Source organism: Tamandua tetradactyla, chromosome X (assembly GCF_023851605.1).
Source record: "Tamandua tetradactyla isolate mTamTet1 chromosome X, mTamTet1.pri, whole genome shotgun sequence".
In the NCBI taxonomy this organism is placed as follows: Eukaryota; Metazoa; Chordata; class Mammalia; order Pilosa; family Myrmecophagidae; genus Tamandua; species Tamandua tetradactyla.
The window spans coordinates 136098244-136108421 of record NC_135353.1 but is presented as its reverse complement, the minus strand read 5'-3'; the positions used below and the strand labels follow the sequence as shown (position 1 = coordinate 136108421).

The window sequence follows — 10178 nt, the reverse complement described above, 5'->3', positions numbered from 1 at the left end:
AATATGTTAGTTTACCAATTACCATTTTGCAAGACTGTGCTCTGAGGCAGGTGGCTGAGAGCAAGGTTTTCTGCTAAGGAATCTTTAAAGATATGGGGATTATCTTGAAACCCTTGGGGCAGAAGGGTTTCAAGTTAAGTGAGCAGGGTGGGGATCTTATCCTTAGGCTTCTGTCATTCAAAAGCAAATAGGTAGAGAGAAAAGAAAGTGTGAGGAGTCGCTGCCACATCTGCCAGCACCAGCCGGGATGGAGCTGAGAGACCATGGGCTGCACTGCCCAGGCTCTCTTTCTTCCTACCGCTGGCTGCCAACTTCCTCAGGACCTGTTCCAACAATCTGTTAAAACATGGTGGATTACTACGAAGTTCTAGGTGTGCAGAGACATGCCTCACCCAAGGACATTAAAAAGGTATATCGTAAATTGGCATTCAAGTGGCACTCTGATAAAAATCCTGAGAATAAAAAAGAAGCATAGAGAAAATTCAAACAAGTTGCTGAAGCATATGAGGTGTTATCAGATGCTAAAAAATGGGACATCTATGGCAAAGAAGGATTAAATGGTAGTGGTGGAGGTGGAAGTTATTTTGACAGTGCATTTGAGTTTGGCTTTTTATTCCATAATCCAGATGATGTCTTCAGGGAATTTTTTGGTGGAAGGGACCCATTTCATTTGACTTCTTCGACAACCCATATAAGGAGTTTTTTGGAAATTGGAGAGGCCTCCGTGGAACCAGAAACAGGGGCACAGGATCTTTTTTCTCTCTCTTCAGTGGGTTTCTATCTTTTGGGGGTGGATTTTCTTCTTTTGATAAAGGATTTACTTCATTTGGTTCACTCGGGCATGGGGGCCTTCATTTTCTCCAACATCCTTTGGTGGTAGGATTGGCAACTTCAAATCTATATCAACTTCTAAAATAGCTAATGGAGAAAAATTTACTGAGGATTACTGAGAATGGTCAAGAAAGAGTAGCAGTTGAAGAAGATATCAAGTTACAGTCTTTAACAAAAAATGGTAATGAGCAATCACTATACTTGGATAACAAGTAATTCAACACACACATTTAACAGAAATGTTAAACTATAACAAGCATCATTTGAGAATTAACAGGAACTTTTTTTGAAGATTTCAGACGAACTCTACTTTCAGTATAACTGTACCTAATCTAAAGTATTTATAAACAGCTCATCGAAGCACCTGTTTGTCATAGACTTTTGAATTTATTTTTGGGACCATGTTAATGGAACCACTTTTTCCTTTTTGTCTTTAAAAATTGTTGTAAATTTCTGTACGCACTTTGCTTTTTTATTAGACTTAATCCAAGGTGAACTGTGATTCTTTAGTAGTGCTACAGCGAGATTGTACACCAACAACAGCCTGGATCTTGCTCTTTCTATTTTGTTTGAAATGTGAGCCAAGTAGTTTGTCCACTGTGAAGTTAATATTGCCAGGATGAATCTTCTACAAAAACAGTTTCTATTTTTTTTCAGTATTTAGTAGCGAAAGATACTAATACATTAATGGTGATACATTTCTGGTTTAATATACATTAAGGATGTTTTCTAATCATGCATAAATGCTGGCAAATTAGTAAGTTTTGAGAATTGTTTAAATATGTAATGTTAAGCTTAGGTTTGTAAAAAGTAAAGCTGGTAAGATGGGTCTTTGTCACTTTGTCACTTGCTTAAATAAATGCTAAAAAAAAAAGCAAAGAGATATTGAGAGTTAGGGTGAAGAAGCACATATAAAAGAATGTATCTTTTTAAGATCTAGGACTGAAAATCTGAATGCAGACAGGGACTATTTATGGGCTTGCCCCCAGGATGCCCTTATTCCATAAGGATGGGTTTATTTGCATAAGGGCTTCCTTTGGGCTGCCAAGAGGCCTCTTATCTAGTAGAGGCCTTGGGGCAAACACTATCCAGGTTTACTAGTCTTACAGTAGCCCCCAAGGAGTGAAGAGGATCCCTCCCTAGTACGGGTGGGGTGTTAAGGGAGAATGAGAATTTGATGTGACACTAGAATGTCCTTGAGCCTACAAAGAAAATGGGTAGTCAAGATTTTAGTTTTAACTTTACCATCAACTCCCAACTCCCAACGAGGCAAGTCTGAGGGAGGTAGGCCCAGAATGGCAGTTCTGAACAGAGTGGCACCAGTGTTAATTAAGAAATTAATAATTTTATCTGTTTCATTGAGTGTCACCCAGGACTCTTCTAAGTTGGACAGGTGTGAAGTTAGCAGAGCCATATGTGGCCTGGCCTTGGGCACCCTCAATGATAGAATTCTCACCTTTCAGTCTTTTTTTTCTTTTTGTATGCTGTATGGCAGGGTCACAGTTCATTATTTTTCCGTGTGAGTATCCTGTTATTACAGCACCATTTTGTTGAATTTTTGTTTACTTTTGTTTGTTTTGCTTGCTTGTTTGTTTTTTGGGAAGTGCATGGCTGGGAATTGAACACGGGTTTCCTGCATAGCAGGCGAGAATTCTACCACTGAACTACACTTGCACTCCCTCCCATAGTCTTTTACTTAAGGCTAAAAAAAAGTTTTAGTGGGCCTGTGTCTTGGTGCTGTGAGCTTCACAGGCGTTTTTTTTCCCCTGCTCCCGAGATATCACTTCTTATCCCCCTTGCTTCCTACTCCTTTCCGTGACTGCAGCATTCCCAGTCTATTTGCTTGTAGTCCTATTCCCTGTTGACCATGTTCCCCTCCCCTTAGGTGAGTCAAGTAGACCGGAGGGGATGGAGTGGGGAGGAACCTCCTTCCCCCAGCTGGAACAAGATTTCAAAGTTAGGCTCTGATTAGTCCTTTATCCTGGAGAGTTGACTTTTATTCTGGATAAGGCTCTAGGGATGTTTACCAGTGGTTATTCTACTCTCCTACCAGAGCCAGGAGGGGAGCGTTCTTGGCTCTTCATCCTGAGAACTTAGTGGGGTTCCTGGAGGAAACGTCCATGATTATTTAGGGGTCCCCTAAGCCTGTTATACCTTTAGGTTCCTTACCATCATTCTAGTACACACTCAGCCTCCAACAATTCATCAGAATTACCCTTGAAGCTTTCCTGTTTCTGACTCCATCTGCTTCTCCTATAGATAAGCACATCTTGGCTACTGTATCTTTCTGGGTATGCCTGTGTGGTAATTTGAAAAGTTATAAGTAGGACTCATATTCAGGATGCCTGAAGGCAGAACTCTGCTTCAACTCCAAAAGAAAGCAAACAAAACAAAAGATTCAGGTGCATGGGTGGTTGGGTGGTAGAATACTCACCTTCTAGTCAGGAGACCTCGGTTCGGTTCCTGGACCATGCACCTCAAAATAAATAAATAAATGAAAACACAGAACAAAAGATTCAGAATTCTACAGCGGAGTTTGAGGTCCTCTTTGGGAAACCCAGTCTACTTTAAAGACTAGAAAGATGAAAATACAGAAAAGGCCTTGTTCCCCAAAATATCACCTATATCCTTCAGCCAGGCAAGTAAGATAACTTATTGTCTATAATTTTCTCAAGATTCCTACTGATATATCATGTTTTACATTTTTTATTGTGAAATATAACATATATCAAAAAAGCAATAATTTTCAAAGCACATTGTAACAAGTAGTCATAGAACAGATTTCAGAGTTTGGTATGGGTCACAACTCCACAGTTATAAGTTTTTCCTTCTAGCTGCTCCAAGACACTGGAGAATATCAATATAATGAATCAGCAGTCATACTCATTTTTTATATCTTATCATCTCCGTTATAACTCCTCCTTCTCCATTGATCCTTCTCCCACTCTTTAGGGCTGTTTGGACTGTGTGTCCCCATTCTAACTTTTTCATTTTGGAAAGAGGTGTCAATAATATGAGCTAGGGGAATGAAACTAGTTGATATTCTGGAGAGGCTGGCCCCTCTGGGTTTCAGGACTTATCTGGTCTAGGAACCCGTGTGGAGGTTGTAGGTTTCTGGAAAGTAATCATAGTGCATGAAACTTTTGTAGAATCTCAGATCAAGCCCTAGGTGTTATTTAGGGTTGACAGAAATGGTTTTGGTTGGGGTTTGGCAAACCATGGTAAATAACAATATTTGGCTGAAACTTGCATAACACTAGCCCCCCATAACACTATAAAGTCAAGTAGTCTCCTGACTTTATTTGAACTCTCTCAGCCACTGATACCTTATTTTGTTACATTTCTTTTCCCCCTCTTGGTCAGGATGGCAATGTCAATCTCATAGTGCCAGGGCTGGGCTCTTCCCTGGGATTCACGTTGCCAGGGAGACTTTCACCCCTCAATATTATGTTCCATGTAGGGGATTGGGTAATGGTTTTATTTTCAGAGTTAGGCTTAGAGAGAAAGAGAGGCCACATCTCAGCAACAAAAAAGGTCCTCTGGAAGTAACTCTTAGGCATAACTATAAGTACGCTTAGCTTTTTCACTACACATATAAGCTTCATAAGAGCAAGCCTCGAGATCAAGGGCTTCGCCTATTGACTTGGGAGTCCCTAATGTTTGAGAAGTATCAAGGGTTTCCCTGGAGGTAAGGTTTAATAGTATTTTTCTCCTGTTCCTCAAGGGGACTTTGACAATACTTTTTAATTGTCTGCTCAACATACTCTAGAATGTATCCGGGTATTACATTAAGCTATACAGAATTACAAGCCGTCATCCCCACTCTGGGTTCCTGTGTTTGGATTGCTTAAATGAGCTATCCATACAAGTTGAGTTAGATTATGTGCTACAGAAAATTTAGGTTTTGGACAAAATAACTCTGTTTTCCTTTGGTCTAATACAGTAGGTAAAGTTCTAAAATACAGACAGCATCATCCTTAACCCTCTATTCTGATTTACTTAGTCCTGACCAAGTCACCTTCGTTGTTTTCTCTAATTGAAGCCTGATCTCTTTTTCAGTTTCTTTAACAGTTGTTGTATGTGGCAATTCTGACTTTCAGAGCTGTAGAACTCCTATTCTGAGTCTTAGGTGTCACACAGGTACTCAGGGTTCCAGGAAAATACAGGTTATACATATATAACACAGCATTTCAAAATGCAGAAAAAACAATTACAGCTCAAGACTAAATGTGACTGCTATAAAAGCTTACATTCTAGGCTCCAATTTTCTTGTAAGTATTTTCTAAAAGAGACCAAACAATATTTGTTCTTTTGTTTCTGGCTTATTTTTAATCACGTAATATCTCCCAGGCTCATTCACCTCGTTGCATGCCTCACAACTTTGTTCCTTTCTGTAGCTGTACAATATGTGATCAAATGTATGCACCATAGTTCACCATTTTACTTCTCATTCAATATATCCTTCAGCCACCTCAACCCATTGGGCATCATGTATAATGTCCATAGTCAACAATCCATGTCTCACATTATCCTCACTTAGTTGTACAATCATCAACAGTTTCAATTTTAAACAATTTTCATTGCTCCCAAGAGAAAAATAATTGATAAACACACTGTCATCAGATAGAAAATCCAAATTTCACCTTAACTCTTGCCCCTCCCCCAATTATTTACCCCTAGTATTGCTGTTGTCCTGTTCATAGCTTCCTATTAAACATAGACCATAGCATACAATAGTAGTTTCTCCCCATATACCTCTATGATTTACTCTTTGTACAAGATTCATACCTTTGAAGTAGTTCATGGAAGAACTTATTTATATTTTCCCCTTCAATTTGGCAATGTTATTTATAGAACCACTAATGAACTGCCTTTATGTCTGTCCACTTTCTTAAATTTAAATGTTCAACCTCATTAAGTAACCATTCACGCATCTCTAGCTTCTCTGTAGCTCTAAGTTCCTTATGTTCTATATAATAAGCCCCTGATTTTACTTTTACCAAGGCCATAATAGCGAAATCATAAAGTATGTATCCTTTTTTGTCTGGCTTATTTCATTCATCATTATATCCTCAAGATTCATCCTTGTTTTCATATGCTTCAGGACCTCATTTCGTCTTACTGCTGCATAATATTCCATCATATGTATATACCACATTTTGTTTATCTACTCTTCTGTTAATGGGCACTTATAATTTTTCCATCTTTTGCCAATGGTGAATAACGCTGCTATGAACATTGGTATTCAAATATCTATTTGTTTCATTACTTTCAGGTCTTCTGGGTACTGAGTAGTAGTATTGCCAGGCCTACTGACCTATTTTTTATTCCTAGCATCTGCAGATCCAACTCTTAAATCTGATAATTATCATCAGAGAAGTTTGTATGGTGAAAAGAAATATCATCAGAGGAGTTTCCATGGTGTAAAGCCTTACTTGGGCTGCTTAGGCACAAAAAAAAGTTAACTTAATCTGAATGAATCCTTGGAAGATTGATTTTCTTATTGCAAAGGTAGAGGCTTCCAAGAAAGCTTGTCTCTACTTTTAAAAAGTTTTGATGTTAGTTTAGCATACCAATCCCTTTTCAATAAAGACAGAGCAACTGGCATAACCTAATTATGTCATTTTCACTAACAAAGAAAATTTAAAACAATTTCGCTGTCTATTATGTGGGCACATAGTGATTGAAGAGAAATTCAATGAATTCGTAAAGGAAGCATTATCAAGTAAGGTAAGGGCAAAACAGCCACCAATGAGATGTTAAGACTTTCACGGGGGAAGAACACATCCAAATCTGCAAATCTGACTTGCGTATCTGCACATAGAATTAGAGGCTAAATTTGGCTCAGAGCTGGTTAAGGGAAAGGCTTGCCCATCATAGGGACATGTTCTTTTTTATCCAAAGCATATTTATACACTAGAAGGAACATAAATCACACACACACAAACAAACTTTCATACTGAAGATGTTAATACCTGTCAAGTGTGAAAGGTTTTTCCCTATTACGTATTAATTGTTGTGATACTGGGAGCCCAGTAATAAATTTAGAGCAAAATAACACTTGAATTAACAACTGAGCGAACGAGACAGAGAAACCTTCTGAGTCTGGTACTTTCTGTTTTGGAAAGTTATTAATTTTGTGTCAATTCTTTAATAGTATAGGCTTCTTCGGATTATCTTTTTCAATTTGTGTGAGCTTTGGTAGGCTGTGTCTTTCAAGAAATTAGTCCATGTCATCTAAGTTATCAAATTTGTGAGCACAGACTTGTTCATAACGTTTCTTTATTATCCTTTTAATATTTATATATGGTCTGTAGTGATGGTCCCTCTTTCATTTCTGATATTGGTCATTTGTGTCTTTTCTCTCTCTTTTTTTTTTTTTTGGTGAGTGTACCTAGAGGATTGTCAATTTTATTGTTTATTTCAAATAACAAGCTTTTGGTTTTGTTGATTTTCTCTATTGTCTTCCTGTTTTCAGTTCCATTGATTATTGCTTTAATCTTCATTTCTTTTCTTCTGCTTATTTTAGATATAAATTGCTCTTCTTTCTCTAGTTTCCCAAGATGAAAGCTTAGATTATTCATTTTAAAGATTTCATCTTCCATAATATATGAATTCAGTGCTAAAAATTTCCCTTTAAGCACTGATTTTGGTGTAGTTTACAAAGTTTGATAAGCTGTATTTTTGTTTCCATTAAAAGCAAAATATATATTTTTTAACTTTTCTTGAGATTTCTTCCTTGATCTATGTCTTATTTAGAAGTATGTTGTTTATACCTGGGCATTTTTTCCAGGAAAATAAAAGCTTATGTTTACACAAATGCTTGTACACAAATGTTCATAACAGCCTTATTTGCAATATTCAAAAACTGGAATCGATAAAGATAAATGGTCAAACATGCAATGGAAAACTACTTGACAATAAAATGGAACAATCCATTGATGTGTGCAAGAAGTTCAATAAATTTCCAGGGGTTTATGTTGAACAGCAGCAAAAATGATCAGTATCCAAATGTTAAATATTGTGAAAGTCCATTTATTTAACAGTTTTTTCCAGATTCAACAAGCATTTATTAGACATCTGCTGTGTTCCCAACAGTGTCCTTCTACTTGACCACATGCTGGCTTTACTTAATTCTGAAGTATGCACATTATTATAACTAGTTTATAGTGACAAAACTGAATTTCAGCAAGATTAAAGCACTTGTATAAAGGTAATAGGATTGTATAACTCTTCTCCACTGACTCCGTGCCATACTCGGAGATATTTTTTATATGCAATTTTATTGAGATATATTCACACAGTATACAATCACCATCTCACAGTGTCATCACATGGTTGTGCATACAGCCCCATGATCAAATTTAGAACATTTTCATTACTCCAGAAATAAATACAATTAAAAAAGAACTCTCTAATACTTCCATATTCCTTATCCCCCCATAGTATTGATCCATAGTGTTGGTGTGGTACATTTGTTACAGTTGATGAAAGAGTATTAAAATATTTCTGTTAACTATAATCCATAGTTTGCAATGGGTACATTTTTCTCATATATGGGCTTCTTTTATTAACTCCTTATAATAGTGTCATACATCTCCTCTAGTTCTTGAAAGAACATTTTTTATATTTGTACAGTTACTCACGAGCATTGTCTACCACAAGATTCGCTATGTTGTGCATTGCCATGTTTTAACATCCAACTTTCCTTCTGGTGACATACATAACTCTAAACTTCCCCTTCCCCATCACATTCACATACAATTCAGCTCTATTAATTATTCTCACAAAAGATGCACTACTGTCACCTCTGTCCATTTCCAAATGTTTAAGCTCACCCTGGTTAAACATTCTGCATATATTAAGCAATCACTCCCCATTCTTTAGCCTCATTCTATACCCTGGTAACCTATATTCTATATTTTATGTCTATGAATTTACATATTATAATTAATTCATATAAGTGAAATCATAAAATATTTGTCCTTTTGTGTCTGACTTATTTCATTTAATGTGATGTCCTCAAGGTTTATTTGATTGTTGCATGCTTCAGAACTTCATTCCTTCTTGCTATTGAATAATATTCCATCATAGACTTCCGGAGAAGATGGCGGCTTAGTAAGACGCACGGGTCTTAGTTCCTCCTCCAGAAAAGCAACTAAAGAAACAGAAACAATACGAAACAGCTCCCGGAGTCACGACAGAGACCAAAAAGACAGCGTACCCCATTCTGGAACAGCTGAACGGGCAGGGAGAATCTGCTGCAGTGAGATACCCGAGGGGCGCGCGTTTTCCCGGCCGGGGCGGCTGGCGACTGGGGTTCCCTCCACGCACGTGGCTCCCCGGTCTGACTGGGAACGTTGGATAGCGGTGCCCTCCCGTCACGCTTGGCGTTTCGGGCCAGCTGGGCAATTAGGACCGGCACTCTCCCAAGCCGCAGCCAGCGACCCCCGCCTCCACGCGCGGTTTCCCGGGCCGACTGCCGTGCAGACAGACGAGCGCCACGAGCGCCACCTACTGGGCAGGAAAAGAAAAACAGAGCCCAGAGATTTCACAGAAAAAGCTTTCAACGAGCTGGGTCCCACACCCAGGGAAATCTGATCAAATGCCCAGACACCAGCAGAAAATAATGGATGATGCTCGGAAAATTGAAGATATGGCCCAGTCAAAGGAACAAACCAATAGTTCAAATGAGATACAGGAGCTGAGACAACTAATGCTGAATATACGAACAGAAATGGAAAAACTCTTCAAAAACCAAATCAATAAATTGAGGGAGGACATGAAGAAGACATGGGCTGAACAAAAAGAAGAAATAGAAAATCTGAAAAAACAAATCACAGAACTTATGGGAGTGAAGGACAAAGAAGAAAAAATGGAAAAAACAATGGATACCTACAATGGTAGATCTAAAGAGACAGAAGCTACAATTAGTGAACTGGAGGATGGAACATCTGAATTCCAAAAAGAAACAGAAACTATAGGGAAAAGAATGGAAAAACTTGAGCAGGGGATCAGGGAACTGAATGACAATATGAAGCGCACAAATATACGTGTTGTGGGTGTCCCAGAAGGAGAAGAGAAGGGAAAAGGAGGAGAAAAACTAATGGAAGAAATTATCACTGAAAATTTCCCAACTCTTATGAAAGACCTAAATTTGCAGATCCAAGAAGTGCAGCGCACCCCAAAGAGAATAGACCCAAATAGGTGTTCTCCAAGACACTTACTAGTTAGAATGTCAGAGGTCAAAGAGAAAGAGAGGATCTTGAAAGCAGCAAGAGAAAAACAATCTGTCACATACAAGGGAAACCCAATAAGACTATGTGTAGATTTCTCAGCAGAAACCA

The 10178-nt window shown here is 38.2% G+C and overlaps 1 pseudogene; it reads left to right on the top strand.

Annotated features, from left to right (window-relative positions):
* The first annotated feature begins 346 nt into the window (after positions 1-346).
* Positions 347-1047, top strand: LOC143671276 (dnaJ homolog subfamily B member 6 pseudogene; annotated as a pseudogene).
* The last annotated feature ends 9131 nt before the right edge of the window (positions 1048-10178 follow it).